A 21,478-nucleotide genomic window follows, 5' to 3' on the forward strand; every position below is an offset into this window, starting at 1 on the left:
TATCACCACAAGCAATTGTGGATCCTTGCTGATGGGTGCACTTTGGAATGTAGCAGATATGAATGAATATAATCCCAGTGTAGGTAATTACATATCTACCACTTGGGTTATATTCATTCATATATGAATGAATATAACCCCAGTGTAGCTCTTCGATTTTCCTTGAAATTCCAGAGCTCGCTAATTACATATCTGCCACTGGGGTTATATTCATTCATATACAATTGATCGTTCTGATCAATTACTTCCTTATGTGCACCGCACCATCTTCTAGGAGGTTGTCAAGTGTTCTCGCCTTCGTGCTTGGTTTTTTGCATATCTTTACATCCGCAGCCATTCTGTACAATAAAACACATTCAAATTACCAATATAAACACATTCAAATGACCAATATGAGGAACCCATATCATCGAATCAAACCAAAAATCAATATGAGGAACACATCAATCCGAAACTGATCCGATCAGTTCATTTGTATAAAATTTAATTCTGATTTAGTTCATCTTATTAAACAATTCTCAAATGACCAATATAAACACATTCAAATGACCAATATGAGGAACACATATCATCGAATCAAACCAAAAATCAATATGACGAACACATCAATCCGAAACTGATCCGATCAGTTCATTTGTATAAAATTTAATTCTGATTTAGTTCATCTTTTTAAACAATTCTCAAATAACAAAAAATCAATTTTCACATTTCAAGTATCAATATTGATGTGTTCAAATAACTACACACTGATGCGCTTTATCAATTTCCATCATTTGTTTCTTCGCATTTGATTCAGAAATTAAAACCCACAAGTATCATAGTTTCAATAAACAACCTAGATCTGTGCTCTAATTGTTTTTAGAGAAAAACACACAAGAATCAGCCAAATGATCACATGAGATCTGAAACTATAGAAATCAATGATACATTTTGAACAATATACTCAATTGATACCCGAGACAAAAACCCACAAGAATCAAAACCAAAACACAGTTGATCTCATATGAGGAACCGAAAACACATTCAAAACCTCTGTTTTGCTACCCGAGACAAAACCACAAGAATCAAACAAAACCTCTGTTTTGATACCCGAGACAAAAACCCACAAGAATCAAACAATATTTTCATATAAAACCTAAAACAAACCTTCATAATAAACAAAACCCAAACCTCTGTTTTGATACCCGAGATAAAAACCCACAAGAATCAAACAATATTTTCACACAAAACCTGTTACATTCTAGCATATCAAAAACATAGTGTCAATCATGTTTTAGGTATGTGATATTACCTTCGATTGTTATAGAAGATGAAGATGATGAAGATGAAGATGAAGCTGATGATCGGTGGAGATTACAGAAGAGGAAGATGATTCCGATGAAGATGATTTCGATGAAGATGAAGATGATCCGATGAAGATGGTTGAAGATGAAGATGAAGTTCTGTGTTTTGGGACTTGAGAGAAGATGAAAATGATTTTATTGAGAAGTGTGAATGTTCTAATCATATATGTTTATCATTAAGATTTGAGGGTATAAAAAAGACATTTTATAAAGATATGTATTCATTTTAAACAACATATTAGTTCATGTTTTCATTTTAGACAACATATTACCAAGTACTTAGCTTATTTGTATATCAACCATGTACACTAACACATAATTTCATTAACATTGTTTTATAAAGATATGTAACTAAATGCAAAGAATTTAAATCATATATTATAATCTGTTTTTAGTATTATCGAATTATACAATAACAATGGACCTTTACTGAATTTTACACTAACAATGTGTCAAAATAAATTAATGTCATATATAAGAAGTTATCACACAACATAAAATTAGGTCATGCTTATCAAACATGTAGACTAAAACAAACTATCTTTAACATTGTTTTATAAAGATATGTAACTAAACACAAAAATTTAAATAATATGTTATAATATTTTTTTAGCATTTGATTCCGATTGTTATTAGAACAAACCCGTGTGTTCACACGGGTGTACACCTAGTGCTAATTTATATATAAAAAAAAGTTTACCTCTACCCAAGAGAGATGACCATCCTTTAGGGTGAAAGGGGTCACCTCATGGGAAGAAGTAAACTTTTCACCTACCCAATCATCTATAGCCATGTCAACTCCCCTCTCCTAAGTGTCCTTTTGTCTAAAAACAAAAGTGGTGGTCATCTCTCTTAGGTAGAGGTAAACTATTTTTTTTTAATTTAAATTATGTATTTAAACAAAATAAATAAAACATAACCAATTAAATAAAGTCATTACATTAAACTAAATTGAAAAAAAAAGACAATACATAAAATTAAAACTAGTAAAAAAAATTTAGAGATTACATAGCCAATTATATATATATATATATTTTTTTTTTGCGATCTCGCGTTTTCAAGCTAGTGTGATTTCCAACATCTCCGGTGGAACATTGTCGTGTGGCTTGTTGAGATTCCAAGATCCGCGCGGGTTTGACGGAGTTTTGGCCCCTATAGAACCGATTCGGTAGAATATTATTGATAAGAAAGGAGTAGAAGTAGAATAATCATAGGTTGAATGCTTGTTTCATTCATACCGAAAGAGTTTACATCTTTTACAAGCTGGTGAAATTCTGGAGAAATTTCGCCAGCGTTTCCCCTCTGGGAACTCCAAAACTTCTCAAATGAGAAGCCCAAGTCCTATATTTATAGGCAATGCCCATTCGTCTGAAAGCACCTAGGACGAGGGGGCTCATCTCGTGCGAATGGGCTTTAACATAAACATTCCGGCACGTATTCACACTAATCTATACAATATTCAACACACGCTCTATCTAGCCTATTCGCATAATGGCGGACATACAAAATATGCACCATTAGATTCCCCCTTGGCCGTCATTGTCGAATCTTGAACTTTGAAAACCTAGAGCCGTGTCTTGAATATTCTTCAACTTCAATTAGGCATCTTGAAATCTTCGATCGAATCCCCCTTGATTGATGATTCGGGCTTGCATTATCTTTACTATGCACAAATTCCCCTTGAAATAAATCTTTAGGTCTTTGTTTGCACGGTTCCCGACCTCCTCTGATTTGTTGTATTGCAATCTTCACGATTAATCACCAACTTGAAATTAATCAATGCTGCTTCTCTGTTTCGGCTTTAACCACCTCCGCGTTCAGTTTTCGATATACCATTTTAGCTCTGTTGGTGCACTACATCTGTTGACTTCGTCTTGGATCGAGTCTTAGTCTTAGTTTGTTAGTTCAGGGCACGTTTTACTAGAAAACAGGAGATTGTATAGGTGTTTGTAATAGGTTTCGCTTCAAGGGACATAAAGGTTCCGCTTGTATGCCATTGTTAGTTTCGATTGAATATCAAGTTGGAGGTTTCGCTTGTATGGCATGTACAATCAAGCGAAACCTCATGACCTATAAATAGTGGTCATTGAAGCGAAACAGAGAGGAGAGTCTTGTAACTCGTACCGAAGTGCTGCCGGATCGAGATTTGAATGTACATTGTCAGAAATCAATACAAGTAGAAGTTTAAAGTGATTTGCTAGCTGTTCCTAAGTCAAATACTTATTTTCCGCATCTGTATTTGATAGAATATCCTCTGAACGACTCGTTCGGGTCGAGACACGATCCTACAATTGGTATCAGAGCTTCAGGAGGAGGAGTTCTGCAGAGAATAGCTGGAATTCATCAAGATTTCTCACTTCTACATCTTCTTTCTTCAGCTCAGAAATTTTCACCAGTCAAAATCAGTTCAAAATTTCATGGATTGTGTGTAAAAGTGTATAGACAAACCCTGGAAAGTTTGGTGTTAAAATTCACATTAAAAATGGGTCAAAAATGCTCGTGAATAGGTTCCGCTTATTCGGTCAGTTCATAGTTCCGCTTGAGTGTACAAGGTAGTTTCGCTTATTGTTACATCAGTTTAGAACTGTTCCGCCACTGATCAACAGTCTCAATTGATGAAGAAACTCGTGGATCATGTGTTAGAAAATGATGACATTGAGGAGTCAAAGTCGGAGTCCGCGTCAGGGTCAAAGTCTGAGTCAAGCACAACATTTTAAACAGAAAAACAGGACAAAATAGTTTATGATAGAAAGTTTCTGTTATCAAAATCTAATTTGGATGATGGATTGTTTAAAGTTGCTTACACTTTGAATGATTCTGACAAATTATATTCTGATGAAGAATTTCCAATAAGAGGTGTCAAAACTGAATTGATAAACAAGGTTTTTAAACTCACAGAAATTAATATTTCTGAAATAAAAGACTTATGTCTTAATGAAAAACCAAGACCTTACACTTCAAGAGTGCAACAAAGATTGAACAAGAAAAAGAACTACAGTTCTGGTTCAGGTTTCCAAAAGAAATCAAATCATAACGGTAATTTCAAAAAGAAAGGGTTAGGTTTTACTCCTACAGAAAAACAGAAAAATGAAAAATATGTTCGTGATTTTAAATCCAAAATGTCATTTGTTTCAGGAACGTCATCCGAGGAAGAAGAAAAGAAAGATTTCTGGAGACAGTCAAACAATGAATTTCTTGCAAAGAAGCAAGATGAATTGAAGAAGATGGCTGAGGAGAATACAGATACGAGAACCTGTTTCCGATGCAACACTATTGGACATATTGCCAAAGATTGTTCTAAGGCAATACAATCAAAACAGGGAGTATTTCGTAAACTCCAAGAGAAAGTAGTTGAGTTTGAACCACCAGTTGATAGAACAAAATTGTTTAAAGATTCTACATTTGAAATTGGTAGAGTTCGAACAAGTTTTACAAGAAGAGAGCCAAATCTGACAACCAGAAATGGGTTGTTAAGAAGGTTGGTGAAAGCTCTAGCGATGATTCTGATGGGACAAAATCAGAGGAGCTATCTTCGGGCGATGAAACTGATTCCATAAAATCAGTTGAGCCACAAGTTGTTTCAAAATGTGAAGCTGATGTAAAAGTTGAAAACTGGGTTCCGATTGTTAATGATGAGGAGTTTCCATCATGTCGGGCTGAAAATTATAAAAAGAAAATTGGTAAAATTGAAATTTCTAACCAATTTTATAATGATAAACAGGAATTTGATGCTGAGAAGGTCTTTAACCCCAAGGTAAAACATATCTTTGGAAAGATGATTGATCGAAAAGTCAAAGGGGTTAAAGAATTTTATGAGAAGAAAACAAAGAAAGAAAAGGTTGAACCATCCCTGGTTTGTGACTGGGTACATATTATGAACAGTAAGTCTCAGGACTTGCCGGAGCTCCCAGGTTGGTAAGCGTGGAGCATGAGTCGGCATCTTTCTTGAGTTTTATTCGGTAACATCAATCATTCAAACGGTAAAAGGTTTGTTTGTGTTTGCATGCTAGTGGTATGTGTTGGCCATAATTACAAGTGGTTAGGAGATTTGATTATGCATCTTTGCAAATGGTAAATCAAGGACATTAATTTGTACTTGTATTTTCCTACATCTGGTTGGAAGACAAGATGATGAACCACATCCCCGAATCTATTATTGATATACCTACAAGTGGTAAAATCAACTAAACTTATTTTCCGGAAAAACCATTTTGATTAAAACAAACTTAAGTGTTTTGAAATCTAAATGGGAAAATAGTTTGTTGATAGGGGGAGTTCTGATTGTTTATGCCAAGTGAATGGCGAATTGATGTGATTTAATATCGGTTGTCATGTTTCTGTACAGTTTGTTTTCTTATTTTCGTTAATGTGTTTGCATTTTAGGGGGAGTAGAAAATTTCAGAAAATCCAAAAACATTAGAAAATTTGAAAAAGCCAAAAACATGATAAAATCAAAAATGAGTTTTGTTGTGAAAAAGAGGAAATGATAGTACATCAGTGGACTATCACAACATGCTAAAGAATTGGAAAGTTTAAAAGTGATAAACAATCTTACTGCGGATGTGTCAGTAGGTTTTTGCACATTTAGTAAATTGAAACGAGATATAAACCTAATTCAAACTTGCTTGATTTGTGGGTAACTATTCTTGAATATATGGGTAACCCCCGAAATCTTGTTTGAAGGGTACCGTATTCTGAAATACTAGGTCTTTATACTCAGTGATATCTGGGGTATTATCCCGGGACTTCTGCTGTATGGAAGTACTGACCTAGTCCCCGGATAATACTTTCTGCAAAAAGCTTTAAAATACAAGCTCGCCCTCAGCAATTTGATTAAACAATAAAATTGATAATCTTTGATGTTGTAATAAAAGATCCTCTAAAGGGGACCCACCAAAAGTCGAAGCCGTCATCTCTCTGCGTATACGGAAGTATCGACCTGAGCTCTCACGGCCCTCGCACATTACCCCTTTACATATATCATTTGTGGTATACTCACCTGTAAGACTGAATATTGGGATCTGGATACAGGAGTATATTTGAGTGGAGTGATACGCAATTAAGTTTAAGTTTCTAAAACATTAATATCATATCTCGAATCGATTGAACTTTGTGTGAAAATTTAAGTGGATCAGTATACTGACAATCTAGGTAAAATGTTTAGAACTTAAAATGAATTGAAGCTTAACGATGTTAGTGATATGTCTCAAAACTGATATGATCCTCTTACACAAACTCACAAAAATATTGTCTGTAAATAGTTCATTTCTGCATTTATTTTCTTTCAGAAAATCCAAAAAGATTTTTGGTGTGTTTTAGCATAAATTTTGAAAAAGTCAAAAAGATTTTCGACGAATGATATTGAAAAGCTGATGTTCAAAATTCTAAATGCTAAACATGATGAACAGATGGTTTGGGAGATTGTGATATTTTGATAAAATAATACAAATCTCAAGTGGTTCATCAGTATCTGATTGATTGAATTGTTTATGATAAGTTTCAAATGATGTCTAAATTCTTAATTGTTTGTCATAAAACTTATGTTTGTGGTAGAGTTTTGTGCAGGAAAAGTCATTATTTGAGGGGGAATGCATGATGGAGCTGAGGAACTCAAAAGATGTCAACATCAAAGTGAGGGAGTCTGTTGGTGAGAAATGAAGATAGAGAGAGAGAGAAGCCCAGAGACTGATCAAGACTGAAGATGTGAAGACACAGCTTTGTTGTGACTCGATGGACGACTCCGTCAACATCTGAGGGGGAGTCTGTTGGTACACTACATCTGTTGACTTCGTCTTGGATTGAGTCTTAGTCTTAGTTTGTTAGTTCAGGGCACGTTTTACTAGAAAACAGGAGATTGTATAGGTGTTTGTAATAGGTTTCACTTCAAGGGACATAAAGGTTCCGCTTGTATGCCATTGTTAGTTTCGCTTGAATGTCAAGTTGGAGGTTTCGCTTGTATGGCATGTACAATCAAGCGAAACCTCATGACCTATAAATAGTGGTCATTGAAGCGAAACAGAGAGGAGAGTCTTGTAACTCGTACCGAAGTGCTGTCGGATCCAGATTTGAATGTACATTGTCAGAAATCAATACAAGTAGAAGTTTAAAGTGATTCGCTAGCTGTTCCTAAGTCAAATACATATTTTCCGCATCTGTATTTGATAGAATATCCTCTGAACGACTCGTTCGGGTCGAGACACGATCCTACAAGCTCCATAGCGTATTCCGCCTGCTCAATCATCTAATCTTCAAAAACCCAACCGAAAATTGATAGAAACTTCGAACACTTCACCGATAAACTTCAAGTTTATGAATACCCACAAAAATCTGAAATCCTGTTTTCCGTGATCACCTTTAAGCACACTCCTGAATGATTGATCAATGTAAACGGTAATCTCCACAATCAGCAAATCTTCATCGGATAACAAATCATCTGGTAACGTATTCAGATCTTAGAAACATTCTTCCATGATCAAATTCACATTCTTCCTCTTCAGTCACGATAACAGATGTATAGTCTTCTCAACATCTCCGGTGGAACATTGTCATGTGGCTTGTTGAGATTCCAAGATCCGCGCGGGTTTGACGGAGTTTTGGCCCCTATAGAACCGATTCGGTAGAATATTATTAATAAGAAAGGAGTAGAAGTAGAATAATCATAGGTTGAAGGCTTGTTTCATTCATACCGAAAGAGTTTACATCTTTTACAAGCTGGTGAAATTCTGGAGAAATTTCGCCAGCGTTTCCCCTTTGGGAACTCCAAAACTTCTCAAATGAGAAGCCCAAGTCCTATATTTATAGGCAATGCCCATTCGTCTAAAAGCACCTAGGACGAGTGGGCTCATCTCGTGCGAATGGGCTTTAACATAAACATTCCGGCACGTATTCACACTAATCTATACAATATTCAACACACGCTCTATCTAGCCTATTCGCATAATGGCGGACATACAAAATATGCACCATTAGATTCCCCCTTGGCCGTCACTGTCGAATCTTGAACTTTGAAAACCTAGAGCCGTGTCTTGAATATTCTTCAACTTCAATTAGGCATCTTGAAATCTTCGATCGAATCCCCCTTGATTGATGATTCGGGCTTGCATTATCTTTATTATGCATAAATTCCCCTTGAAATAAATCTTCAGGTCTTTGTTTGCACGGTTCCCGACCTCCTCTGATTTGTTGTACTGCAATCTTCACGATTAATCACCAACTTGAAATTAATCAATGCTGTTTCTCTGTTTCGGCTTTAAGCACCTCCGTGTTCGGTTTTCGATATACCATTTTAGCTCCATAGCGTATTCCGCCTACTCAATCATCTAATCTTCAAAAACCCAACCGAAAATTGATAAAAACTTCGAACACTTCACCGATAAACTTCAAGTTTATGAATACCCACAAAAATCTGAAATCCTGTTTTCCGTGATCACCTTTAAGCACACTCCTGAATGATTGATCAATGTAAACGGTAATCTCCACAATCAGCAAATCTTCATCGGATAACAAATCATCTGGTAACGTATTCAGATCTTAGAAACATTCTTCCACGATCAAATTCACATTCTTCCTCTTCAGTCACGATAACAGATGTATAGTCTTCTCCGCTAGTTCCAACAACAACTTAATCAACAAACATCTTCACCGGCGGTTAGTCCGAAAAACAATTCATCTGGTCGAAGATTAACCATTCTGACACTTTAGACTATCACAATGTTGTGATATCTTATAAGTATCCACAATATAGTTGCATCTCCTGGCGCTAATCCTGCTGACCGGCTTGACGAAGACCCGGGACTCAAACCCTAAGATATCAATCAGACCCTGATCTGTAGAGTCTAAACTTCCTATGATCACGAACTCACAAATCCAGATCCTATGCATCCCCAAACAATCAGAAATCGGAACCACCCGAATACTATTGCATTGTCACGAATTTCAAAAATGCCGGAATTTCAATATATTCTATGAATTTTTTATTCCCCCTCATTTTTGCAAATTCTGATGTCTTACCACTGAATTCCCTCAAATTAGGCAATTCAGTCCTTTCTGTTCACTGAAAAACTTGACTATACCGAAAATATCACATTTTGGCCCTCAAACGTCAGTTTTTCATCATTGCGGATTTTACTTTAAGGCCCATTAATAGTCAGATAACCCAGATGATAAACATTCTGCATAGGTATCATGACTACCCCACTATTTTCCACAATCTGTGATCGCATCATCAAATCTGTTCTCTGAATGTAACACCTCGAAATTTTGCGTCCAATAATGTATTGACACGTGTCTTGAGTTTACACGTGGTGTTAAATACTGAATAAAGGACTAAAGTTGACAAACATGGAAAGTATGTAAATTCGAGGGTTAAAAATGTCAACGAGGGATAAATATACTGTAAAGTAACCCTAAATGATGCTCGTACCTTCAAACGAATGAATCATGGAACGTACGGAACAAAATACGGAAGAAAGTGAGAGATTACAAACTACAGGGGTTAATTGTGTCAACTTGTTTAACTTATACCTCTGAGTGACCCTTTAATATACCCGAGGCTTTGTAACAGTAAATTATGCTCACTAGAATATACTATATAAATTTCACGAAGTTCCGTTTTAAAACGAGAAAGTTATGATCAATTTCGTATGCGAGGGGTTAGAAGCGTCAACAATAAAAGTTAGGGTTTTCGGATAGTAATTAAACTAACCGGGGACTTAACGGCACGGGTAAAAGTCACGAGGCCCTTATTCATAAATAAACGAGGCCCAAAACGCAAGTTACCCCTTCGAAACCGAAAGGCCAGGGCAATAATGGCAAAAGATTTGAAAATCTTGAAAATCAAGTCTCAAGCGACCCGCGTTAGAGATGCAAGTGATCTTACGCGGGCCACGAGCCATGTGCAGATTCGTTTGCTAACAATAGGATCCAGGCGACCCGCGTAAGGGTAGCCTGATCCTTCACGCGGGCCGCGTCAAGGCGCCAGATGCAGAATACGGGGACAGGTTCACTGTTTGCTATTTTAACCGCCTTAGAATGCCATTATGAGAGCATGGGCACCCCCTAAACGTCCCCTAGCACCCAGGGACACATGTTGATGATCAAGGAGCCCTTGTAGCCTTAGTTGTGATGATCTTGTGCTTCCATTTTCACTATAAAAGGCCATAAGTTGTGCACATTGTAACCACACCTCAAACCTGCTTTCTTGATCACTTCTGGAGCTCAAGAGCACTCTTCTAACATCTCTGGTCGTGACCACACTTCTGTAAGTTTGCCAAATCCTTTGTGGTTTAGTTTTTGCTTAGTTATAGCCTAAAAGTCAATCCCTCGTAATTAACGATTGACTTTACGATAAATCACAAATGGTCCAGTGGTTTGTCGAATCAAAGGTAGTTATATGATGGTAATCATGTGGGCTTCAAACCCCTGAAAGGGCACCCTCTGATTCCCACTCTAACTAGTCCGAATGTCGAGTCAAACTTGCTTAGAAAAAGTCAACAGAATGCTATTTTGCGATTTTATGCATAATCAGTAATGTAGATAGCGTGTAACCTGTTTTAACACTCATATAACATGATAATAAGTATATTAACTAGTCTAAGCTTGTTTGATCCGACCATTTACTGTTTTGACCCGGTTCGGAACCGAAAGTCGCAAAACTTTGACTTTTGCTTTGACTTCAGTTCTGACCCGTTTTGGTATGAGTTAGATATGCCTTAGGACTCTCTTAGGACCAGGTTACATGATGGTTTAACCCTCTGTGACCGGTTCGTTGTTTGTCCAAGTCTTTAGCACATTTCCGTTAAATGCTTAAAAGTTGACCGTAACGCCCTTTTTACTATAAAACGAGAATTTTGAATATGTGAAAGGACAATAACCTTAGTTACTAATTTCTAAGCATGTCCCTAAAATTTCACGTCAATCCGAGGTCTAGAATAAGAGTTATGCTAAATAGCGCAATTACGAAAACTTTAGTAATTAAACGGCGCATTTAGCATAAAGCCTATCTAAACCCAAATTTCGGCACCAAACCTTTTACACTCTGATGTAAAATAATATTTTGGAATTTTTAAAGATTTTTAATTATTTTTAACCTGCTCATAACCCGCGGTTATGGCATTGGTTCGGTAAATACCGAATATACCCTTTTCGAGCATAACTTGAGTTCTACAAGGTATTTTGACCCGATTCCAGTTGCTACTGATTTTAAATAATAAATAGAGTATTTTGGACTTTATAAACTGTTCGGAAAACTCAGATTTCCTGTAGAACTCAGAAACCTCTTTTATAATCTTTAAAATGACCGAAATACCCCTACGGGGCATATAATGGATTTAAACTCGTTACGGGCATTATGGAAGGTATCCTACTGATACCACAACCGATTTAAAGCATATTGACTTAGGAAACTTGTGTAGGACTCTTACGGTTACCCGTTACGCCTTTTGTGCGCACGGTTCGGTTTATGTAACTAGTTTACATAAACTAGCTGAAACGGGTCAAACCTTATTGTTTTGACCTCAAAATCCAGAGTGTGGTTATATTACCCATATAAAACAAGTATTCAAACTTGTTGGGTCCGAATCACATTCCATTCCCGGTTTTCGCCTTTCACGCGATTAAACCGTAAATATCCTTTGAAACTGACCAGTCTAAGCTAAGGCTAAATTAAAGACCCGTTAGGATTCTAATAGGTTGTTTAAACCTTCGTTCCAGAGTAGGAGACCAGTAAAAGAAACTTGCATTTGTTTATTAAGGATATTACTTGCTCAGGTAAATACTTTTAACTTATTTTCCGTTATACGGGCTTGGGTTACGGTATTTAAAATACCGCTTGGTCGGGCAATTGACCCCAACTCATTAGTAGTCGGGTGATTTCAATGTGACCCATTTAAAAATTGGTTTTGTTGGCTTTACGCCTTTGGGAGCTTAATGACCATGTCTCGGATATCCTTGGCATCATTTTACGAAATGGCCACGACCTCGGCACGCGGGTGTAGGCGTACACCCAGCATTGTGTCTATATTATTTAAAGGTATAACCGTTGGTTTTCCCGCCACGGCTTTATGCTTTGTGGCGTGTCTATTAACCTTAAACCCGGCACGATCCTGGCGACCGAACGCATAGTGAACATGTAATTCTTTTACAAGATTTAATTATGAATTATCCCAAGTTATAAAGAGTTTGTGCCATGTGCATTCAAATCAATTTTTATTAAACATTTTACAAAAGTGTCGGTTGAATGTATTTACCAGTGTAAACTGACGTATTTTCCCCAAAAAGATTAATGCAGGTTCTACTCGTAATAGGCTGGCCACTCCTTAGCATCGTTAGAGTCTCACAAGCTTGGGATGCCAATATCTATTGAACAATATTTTATACTTTATTTTGATCCCCTGTGGATTTGTTTCGACTACTCGTGATACTTAGATATTACAATCAGTGGTTGAAATATAATTTATCTTTATGCTTCCGCTGTGCATTTATATATTATGTGGTTTGACTATATTGTTGCCAACTACGTCACGGTAATCCCCCACCGGGCCCACCGGTGATACACGTGGAAATCGGGGTGTGACAGGTTGGTATCAGAGCCAACGTTGAGTGAATTAAACACTATCCTTATGTGTTTAATCTCAATGACACAATTGCACATACTTGAGTCTAGACAAGAACATAGGACAAATTCGAATTTGTTATTCCAGTTTGTCTTTTATTGTTTATTGTGATTTAAAGATTTGTTAAGCAGGAATTATGCCACCAGCAATTAGAAGAGGAGGAAGAGGCAAAGGGCCGATCACTACTTATAATGATCACGAGGCCGGACCTTCGAACATGCGAGCTCCTTCCAGCACGAGGAGCGAAGAACCTCAGAGACGTAGAAGAAACCTCTTTGAGCCAGCAAGACGGTCTACCTCACACAGTTCGACACCTTCATACCGTCACTCTTTTGGACTAGATTCGGAAACAATCCCAGTAACCCTCAACCTTCGCTTATACCTCTCCAGCGATCTGCTTCGCACCGTTCCTATGGAGACCCTACTCCTTTCTTTCAGGGCCAGTTCAACCCGGCTGATTATGTCCAGGAACCAATAGGTTATAACCCTTTAGGACCTGAAGACCATTTCTCCGAAGATAATGCGGTAGATATGGATGAAGACACGGATCCCATAGAACCTGCAAGAGGTACTCCCAACCATCCAATCGAGATCTCTGATGGGTCATCCTTCCATGGAACACCATATCAAGGTCCCGACAGTTACCAGGCGAGGTTTAACCAGTGTGATTGGTACTTCACACCTTATCACCACTTCTCACCTCATGAGCAGCAGCAGCAACAGGATCCTTCCGAGGATTCGCGTTTCGTGGCGGTTACGCCACCGCCTCCTCCGCCACCAGTTCAGCAAGCACCTCCTGATCCGCCAAGGCGTAGGAGATCAGGCGCGCGGATGTCCACCCGAGGAGGGGAATTCCACTTTAGCACCCCTCGCCACTCGAGTGCAAGTCACTTTCCGCCAGTGCCTGAAGAACCACAGTTAGGGGAACCTTCTGGTCACCCTGCAGAGGTGAATTCTGCACCAGTTGCACCACCTCCGCCACCATTCGGCTATGACAATCCGATACCAGCGTACGCCGGTTCCACCGCGTACAACTCGTTTGAGCAGCCGACTCACACGCACTACAACTATAATTATGATGCCGACCCATATGTGGTAGCGGCTAATTACAATGCCCTCCATCCCGACAGACCTTATGGAAACCTTTGGAGACCAGATTACTCAGCTCATGGGTATCCAGCACCTCCTAGACCTCCGGTTCAGCAGCCGTCGCAGCAGCCACGTTTTTTTCTCCACCGGAGCAAGAAGAAATCCTCCACCGTCTAAACCGAGTGGAACGAGACTTTGAGCAAGAACGTAAAAGTAATCGTGGATTCCTTAAAGGCCTAGCAGACCTACTAAAAGGGAGGAAGAAACGAGATCATTAGTCTCTTTATGTACTATAGTATTTACTAATACAATCAAGTCCCGGCGAGGACATTTGTTTTGAGTATTTTAGCCCCTACGAGGACATCTGTCGTATTTAGTCCCTGCGTGGACAATTGCTTTTCAGTCCCTGCGTGGACTTATCTTTTAGTCCCTGTGCGAACATCTATCCTTGTATTAGTCCCTGCGTGGACTTGTTTTTCTGTAAACCTCTGCGTAGGTAATTGTCTATTAAAAAAGTCTCGTTTAGGGCAGTGTGTAAGCATTATTATGATTAATGGAATGTGAAGTTTATAAATTTCATTTTTGTCATTTTAATACATTATTATATGAAATAAATCAAAAATCATTCCTTTTTAAATTAATCTGCCTACCAAAGAATCTTAATGGTGAAACCTAGCCTGGTGTCATTATAAGACCTGGCCAAGATGGTAAGACCTGATTAAAAGATTTAGATTCCTGTTAACCTCTGTAGGTATGTTAGCATTCTTGGCAAATGTGATTTGTTATAATCACACGCGTCATTCTTATAAAAGAATCCTTCAAAGGATTCCAAAACCCAAATTAATGATTTGTAAATCAAGGGTTAAGTCGTCAATAAAGATGACCAATTATCAAACATCCATTAGTGATGAAGTGCCTACGGGCCATACTTACTGACATGTAAGACAAAAGACAGTTGTAGTCTATGACTCCCTGTCAGAAAAGGTAAAAGGACTACGGTTCAAACCTTCATGCCTTGATTCTCTGTAATCCCGGCTTATATTATAAAAACGTCCTTGTGACTAGGCTTTTGTGCCACAAACTATATTATTTGTAAATAGGATAAGTATATTCAAATCCTAAATAACAGTGAGTAACAAATTAACCAAATATGGTCTATGTTTACCTTGGTTAATGAATTGCCATAAAAGACAATTCCATAATAAACTCCTAAATAAAACTTTGTCATTATCTTCTGTAGCAGATTCGAGTTACAATGGCTGAACCAAGTGGAGTTAATAGTCATTCGAAGGAGGATGACAATGATAACGCTCACATATTCATATAACGGGCGCATAATTGAAAGCTCTAGTAGACGACGCTGTTAAGGCAGCCTCGGATCGACAGTACGAAGAATACACTGAGTCCCGAAGCAGAACCCTATCTACACCACACTCAAAGCCAAAAACCCACTCTAAATCTCACAACAAACCACCCTCGACTCCGTCTAAGCCTAAGAAGGACGACGATAGACACTCATCCAATGAGAATAGCGTCCACCCTAAGAAGAAAGTGGTCGATGATGCACCTCGCGCCAGGGGTTGAACGTATAAGTACTTCGTCTCTTGCAAACCCCGAGATTTTACTGGGGAAAAGGGCGCGGTGGATTGTATGACCTGGTTAGACGAGATGGATACTGTTGTGGACATCGGTGGTTGTGCTGAGAGAGACATGGTGAAGTTTGTTTCACAGTCGTTCAAAGGTGAAGCCCTAGCGTGGTGGAGATCTCTGGTTCAAGCCTCTGGGAAGGCTGTTTTGTATAGTATGACATGGGAGGAATTTATTGCTCTCATCAAGGAAAATTATTGCCCTCAGCACGAGGTTGAGAAGATAGAGTCCGACTTCTTATCGTTGGTCATGAAGAACCTGGATTGCCAGGCATATCTCACAACTTTCAACACTCTGTCGAGATTGGTTCCGTATCTTGTAACACCGGAACCCAAACGGATCGCGTGCTTCATTGGGGGTTTGGCCCCAGAAATAAAAGCAAGCGTGAAGGCTTCTAGGCCTGCTACCTTCAGATCCGTGGCAGATATATCTCTGTCTCTCACGCTGGATGCAGTGAGGCAGAGATCGTTGAGGAATGCTGATAGCGAAAAGAGGAAGCGTGAGGATGACGATTCACGTAGATCCAGCAAGAAGCATCGGGGAAATCGTGACCACAAGAGGGGGTCAGAGAACAAGAAAAATGACCGACAGTCGGGCGACAAGCCCTTGTGCAAGGTTTGTCAGAAGCACCATTTCGGAAGGTGCAGGTTTGAAAAGAAATCCCAACCAAAGGCGTGTGGGATATGCAAGTCCTCTGAGCATAGGACTCTTGAGTGCAAGAAACTCAAGGATGCAACTTGTTACAGTTGCAATGAGAAGGGGCATATCAAGACGAACTGCCCGAAGATAGTGAAAAAGGCTGAAGATGGGAAGAAGACCAATGCGAGGGTTTTTCAGATGGATGTTAAAGAGGCTATCCAGAACGACAACGTCATAACCGGTACGTTCCTTATTAATGATGTATTCGCAAGAGTGTTATTTGATTCTGGAGCAGATAAATCCTTCGTGGATGATAAATTCTACGAGTTGTTAAAATTGCCTGTTAAAACCTTGAATGTAAAATATGAAGTAGAACTAGCTGATGGGACTATGGGAACAGTTTCAACTGTTTTAGATGGATGTGTTATATCCATTAGGAATCACTCATTTCCTTTATCCCTGTTGCCCTTTAAATTAGCTGGTTTTGACGTAGTGTTGGGTATGGACTGATTATCGCATAACCAAGCCCAAATCGTGTGCAACCAGAAACAAGTGGTAATCAAGACTCCGTCTGGAGAACCACTTACCATCCAGGGAGATACTCGACATGGATTTCCTGCACATGTATTTATGCTAAAGGCATCCAGATGTTTGAAAAAGGGATGTGTCATTTATATGGCACAGGTGACTATCGGTGAGGAGAAACCCAGAATTGAAGACATTCCAGTCATCTCTGACTATCCTGAAGTTTTCCCAGAAGAACTGCCTGGATTGCCACCAGACATACAGGTGGAATTCAGTATCGACATCATTCCAGGAGCCGCGCCTATTGCAAGAGCACCTTATAGATTGGCACCCACGGAAATGAAAGAATTAAGGACGCAGCTAGATGATCTGCTAGCCAAAGGTTTTGTTAGACCAAGTTCATCTCCTTGGGGAGCGCCAATCCTGTTCGTCAAGAAGAAAGATGGTTCGATGCGTCTATGCATCGATTACCGTGAGCTGAATAAAGTTACAATCAAGAATAGGTATCCTCTGCCCAGGATCGACGATTTGTTCGATCAGTTGCAAGGAGCGAGCTATTTCTCCAAGATTGACCCACGGTCAGGGTACCATCAATTGAAGGTCAAGGACGAAGATGTGCACAAAACTGCGTTTAGGACTCGATATGGTCATTTCGAGTTCCTAGTGATGCCTTTCGGGCTCACTAATGCGCCTGCCGCATTCATGGATCTCATGAATCGCGTTTGTAAGCCTTATTTGGATAAATTTGTCATTGTCTTCATCGATGACATCCTCATCTATTAAAAAAGTCAAGCTGACCATGAGAAGCATCTCCGATGTATTCTCAAACTGCTTCATCAAGAAAAGCTTTATGCCAAGTTCTCTAAATGTGACTTTTGGCTACGAGAAGTCCAGTTCCTTGGACATGTAGTCAGCGAGCGTGGTATCCAGGTGGATCCCGCTAAAGTTGAAGCCATCATGAATTGGTAGGAGCCGAAGACACCTACGGAGATTCGCAGTTTCCTAGGTCTAGCAGGATACTACAGACGCTTCATCGAAAATTTCTCAAGAATTGCTGCACCCCTAACTTCCTTCACTAGGAAGAGTATAAAGTTCAATTGGGGCCCTAAGCAGCAAGAAGCTTTTGATATCCTCAAACAAAAGCTGAGCAATGCTCCAGTGTTGACATTGCCAGACGGAATGGAAGAATTTGTTGTTTATTGTGATGCATCACACACCGGTATGGGTTGTGTGCTTATGCAGAGGGGCAAGGTGATTACCTATGCATCACGACAATTGAAAGTGCATGAAAAGAACTACACCACCCATGATTTGGAGTTAGGTGCCAAATACAAAAGCTTTGGAGGCATTACCTTTATGGCATTAAATTTGTGATCTATTCTGATCACAAAAGCCTTCAGCATTTGTTCAATCAGAAAGATCTGAATATGAGGCAGCGACGTTGGATGGAAACTCTGAACGATTACGACTGTGAAATAAGATACCATCCAGGCAAGGCCAATGTAGTCGCAGATGCCTTGAGCAGGAAAGAAAGAGTGAAACCGATAAGGATCAATGCCAAGAGCATTGAAATAAAGAACAGCCTGAATGAACGATTGTTAGCTGCACAGAAAGAAGTTGTGTTGGAAGCTAACTATCCAAACGAAAAGCTAGGGGTAACTGAAGAGCAGTTATCCTATGGCAAAGACGGAATTCTGAGATTGAATGGAAGGATATGGGTTCCTGTTTATGGAGGTCTTCGTGACGTTATCCTCCAGGAAGCCCACAGTTCCCGATATTCCGTTCATCCTGGTGCTGATAAAATGTACCAGGATTTGAAGGCAAATTTCTGGTGGATAGGCTTGAAAAAGTCTATAGCCACCTATGTAGCAAAATGCTTGACTTGTGTGCAAGTAAAGGCTGAACATCAAAAACCGTCAGGCTTGCTACAACAGCCTGAACTTCCCGAGTGGAAATGGGAAATGGTGACGATGGATTTCATCACCAAGTTGCCAAAGACAAAGAAGGGAAACGATACAATATGGGTAATAGTTGATAGACTGACAAGTCAGCACATTTCCTACCCATAAAGGAGACTCATAGCTCCGATATATTAGCTCAGTTGTTTGTAGACAAGATTGTAGCCCTTCATGGCGTGCCTGTGTCTATCATCTCTGATAGAGATACCAGATACACATCACACTCTTGGAGAAGCTTCCAACAATCTTTGGGTTCACGTTTGAATTTCAGTACGGCTTACCACCCTCAGACAGATGGTCAAAGTGAGCGTACAATCCAAACGTTAGAAGACATGCTTCGTGCATGTGCAATCGACCTGGGTGGCAGTTGGGATAACCACCTACCCTTGGTCGAATTCTCCTATAACAACAGCTACCATACCAGCATTAAGGCTGCACCTTTTGAAGCCCTATATGGTAGAAAGTGTAGAAAGCCCGTTTGTTGGGCAGATGTTGGAGATGTCCAAATGACAGGACCTGATATAATATTCGAAACAACGGACAAGATCATCCAAATTCGCGATCGATTGAAAGCTGCCCGGGACAGGCAGAAGAGCTACGCGGATTTGAAGCGTAAGCCTTTCAATTTCGAAGTAGGCGACAAGGTACTGCTAAAGGTATCACCCTGGAAAGGGGTGATGCGATTCGGTAAGAAAGGCAAGCTAAGCCCGAGATATATTGGACCCTTCGAAGTAATCGAACGTGTCGGATCGGTTGCCTACAAATTAAACTTACCAGAAGAGCTCAGCGGTATCCACAATGTGTTCCACATCTGTAACTTGAAGAAGTGTTTCGCTAATGAATCACTGGTTATACCGCATACAGATGTACAAATCGACGAGAGCTTAAAATTTGTTGAGAAACCTGTGTCGATCGAGGATCGACAGGTTAAGAAACTTCGCAGGAAGTATATACCAATTGTGAAGGTGAAATGGGATGCCCGTAGAGGTCCCGAGTACACGTGGGAGGTAGAGTCCACGGTGAAGGAGAAGTACCCTCATCTATTCCAATAAATCTCGAGGTCGAGATTTCTTTTAAGGGGGTGAGGATGAAACACCTCGAAATTTTGCGTCCAATAATGTATTGACACGTGTCTTGAGTTTACACGTGGTGTTAAATACTGAATAAAGGACTAAAGTTGACAAAAAAAGAAGGTATGTAAATTCGAGGGTTAAAAATGTCAACGAGGGATAAATATACTGTAAAGTAACCCTAAATGATGCTCGTACCTTCAAACGAATGAATCATGGATCGTACGGAACAAAATACGGAAGAAAGTGAGAGATTACAAACTACAGGGGTTAATTGTGTCAACATGTTTAAGTTATACCTCTGAGTGACCCTTTAATATACCCGAGGCTTTGTAACAGTAAATTATGCTCACTAGAATATACGATATAAATTTCTCGAAGTTCCGTTTTAAAACGAGAAAGTTATGATCAATTTCGTATGCGAGGGGTTAGAAGCGTCAACAATAAAAGTTAGGGCTTTTCGAATAGTAATTAAACTAACCGGGGACTTAACGGCACGGGTAAAAGTCACGAGGCCCTTATTCGTAAATAAACGAGGCCCAAAACGCAAGTTACCCCTTCGAAACCGAAAGGCCAGGGCAATAATGGCAAAAGATTTGAAAATCTTGAAAATCAAGTCTCAAGCGACCCGCGTTAGAGATGCAATTGATCTTACGCGGGCCGCGAGCCATGTGCAAATTCGTTTGCTGACAATAGGATCCAGGCGACCCGCGTAAGGGTAGTCTGATCCTTCACGCGGGCCGCGTCAAGGCGCCAGATGTAGAATACGGGGACAGGTTCACTGTTTGCTATTTTAACCGCCTTAGAATGCCATTATGAGAGCATGGGCGCCCCTAAACGTCCCCTAGCACCCAGGGACACATGTTGATGATCAAGGAGCCCTTGTAGCCTTAGTTGTGATGATCTTGTGCTTCCATTTTCACTATAAAAGGCCATAAGTAGTGCACATTGTAACCACACCTCAAACCTGCTTTCTTGATCACTTCTGGAGCTCAAGAGCACTCTTCTAACGTCTCTGGTCGTGTACCACACTTCTGTAAGTTTGCCAAATCCTTTGTGGTTTAGTTTTTGCTTAGTTATAGCCTAAAAGTCAATCCGTCGTAATTAACGATTGACTTTATGATAAATCACAAATGGTCCAGTGGTTTGTCGAATCAAAGGTAGTTATATGATGGTACTCATGTGGGCTTTAAACCCCTGAAAGGGCACCCTCTGATTCCCACTCTAACTAGTCCGAATGTCAGTCAAACTTGCTTAGAAAAAGTCAACAGAATGCTATTTTACGATTTTATGCATAATCAGTAATGTAGATAGCGTGTAACCTGTTTTAACACTCATATAACATGATAATAAGTATATTAACTAGTCTAAGCTTGTTTGATCCGACCATTTACTGTTTTGACCCAGTTCGGAACCGAAAGTCGCAAAACTTTGACTTTTGCTTTGACTTCAGTTCTGACCCGTTTTGGTATGAGTTAGATATGCCTTAGGACTCTCTTAGGACCAGGTTACATGATGGTTTAACCCTCTATGACCGGTTCGTTGTTTGTCCAAGTCTTTAGCACATTTCCGTTAAATGCTTAAAAGTTGGCCGT

The sequence above is a fragment of the Helianthus annuus genome, chromosome 13 (assembly GCF_002127325.2).
Source record: "Helianthus annuus cultivar XRQ/B chromosome 13, HanXRQr2.0-SUNRISE, whole genome shotgun sequence".
NCBI lineage: Eukaryota > Viridiplantae > Streptophyta > Magnoliopsida > Asterales > Asteraceae > Helianthus > Helianthus annuus.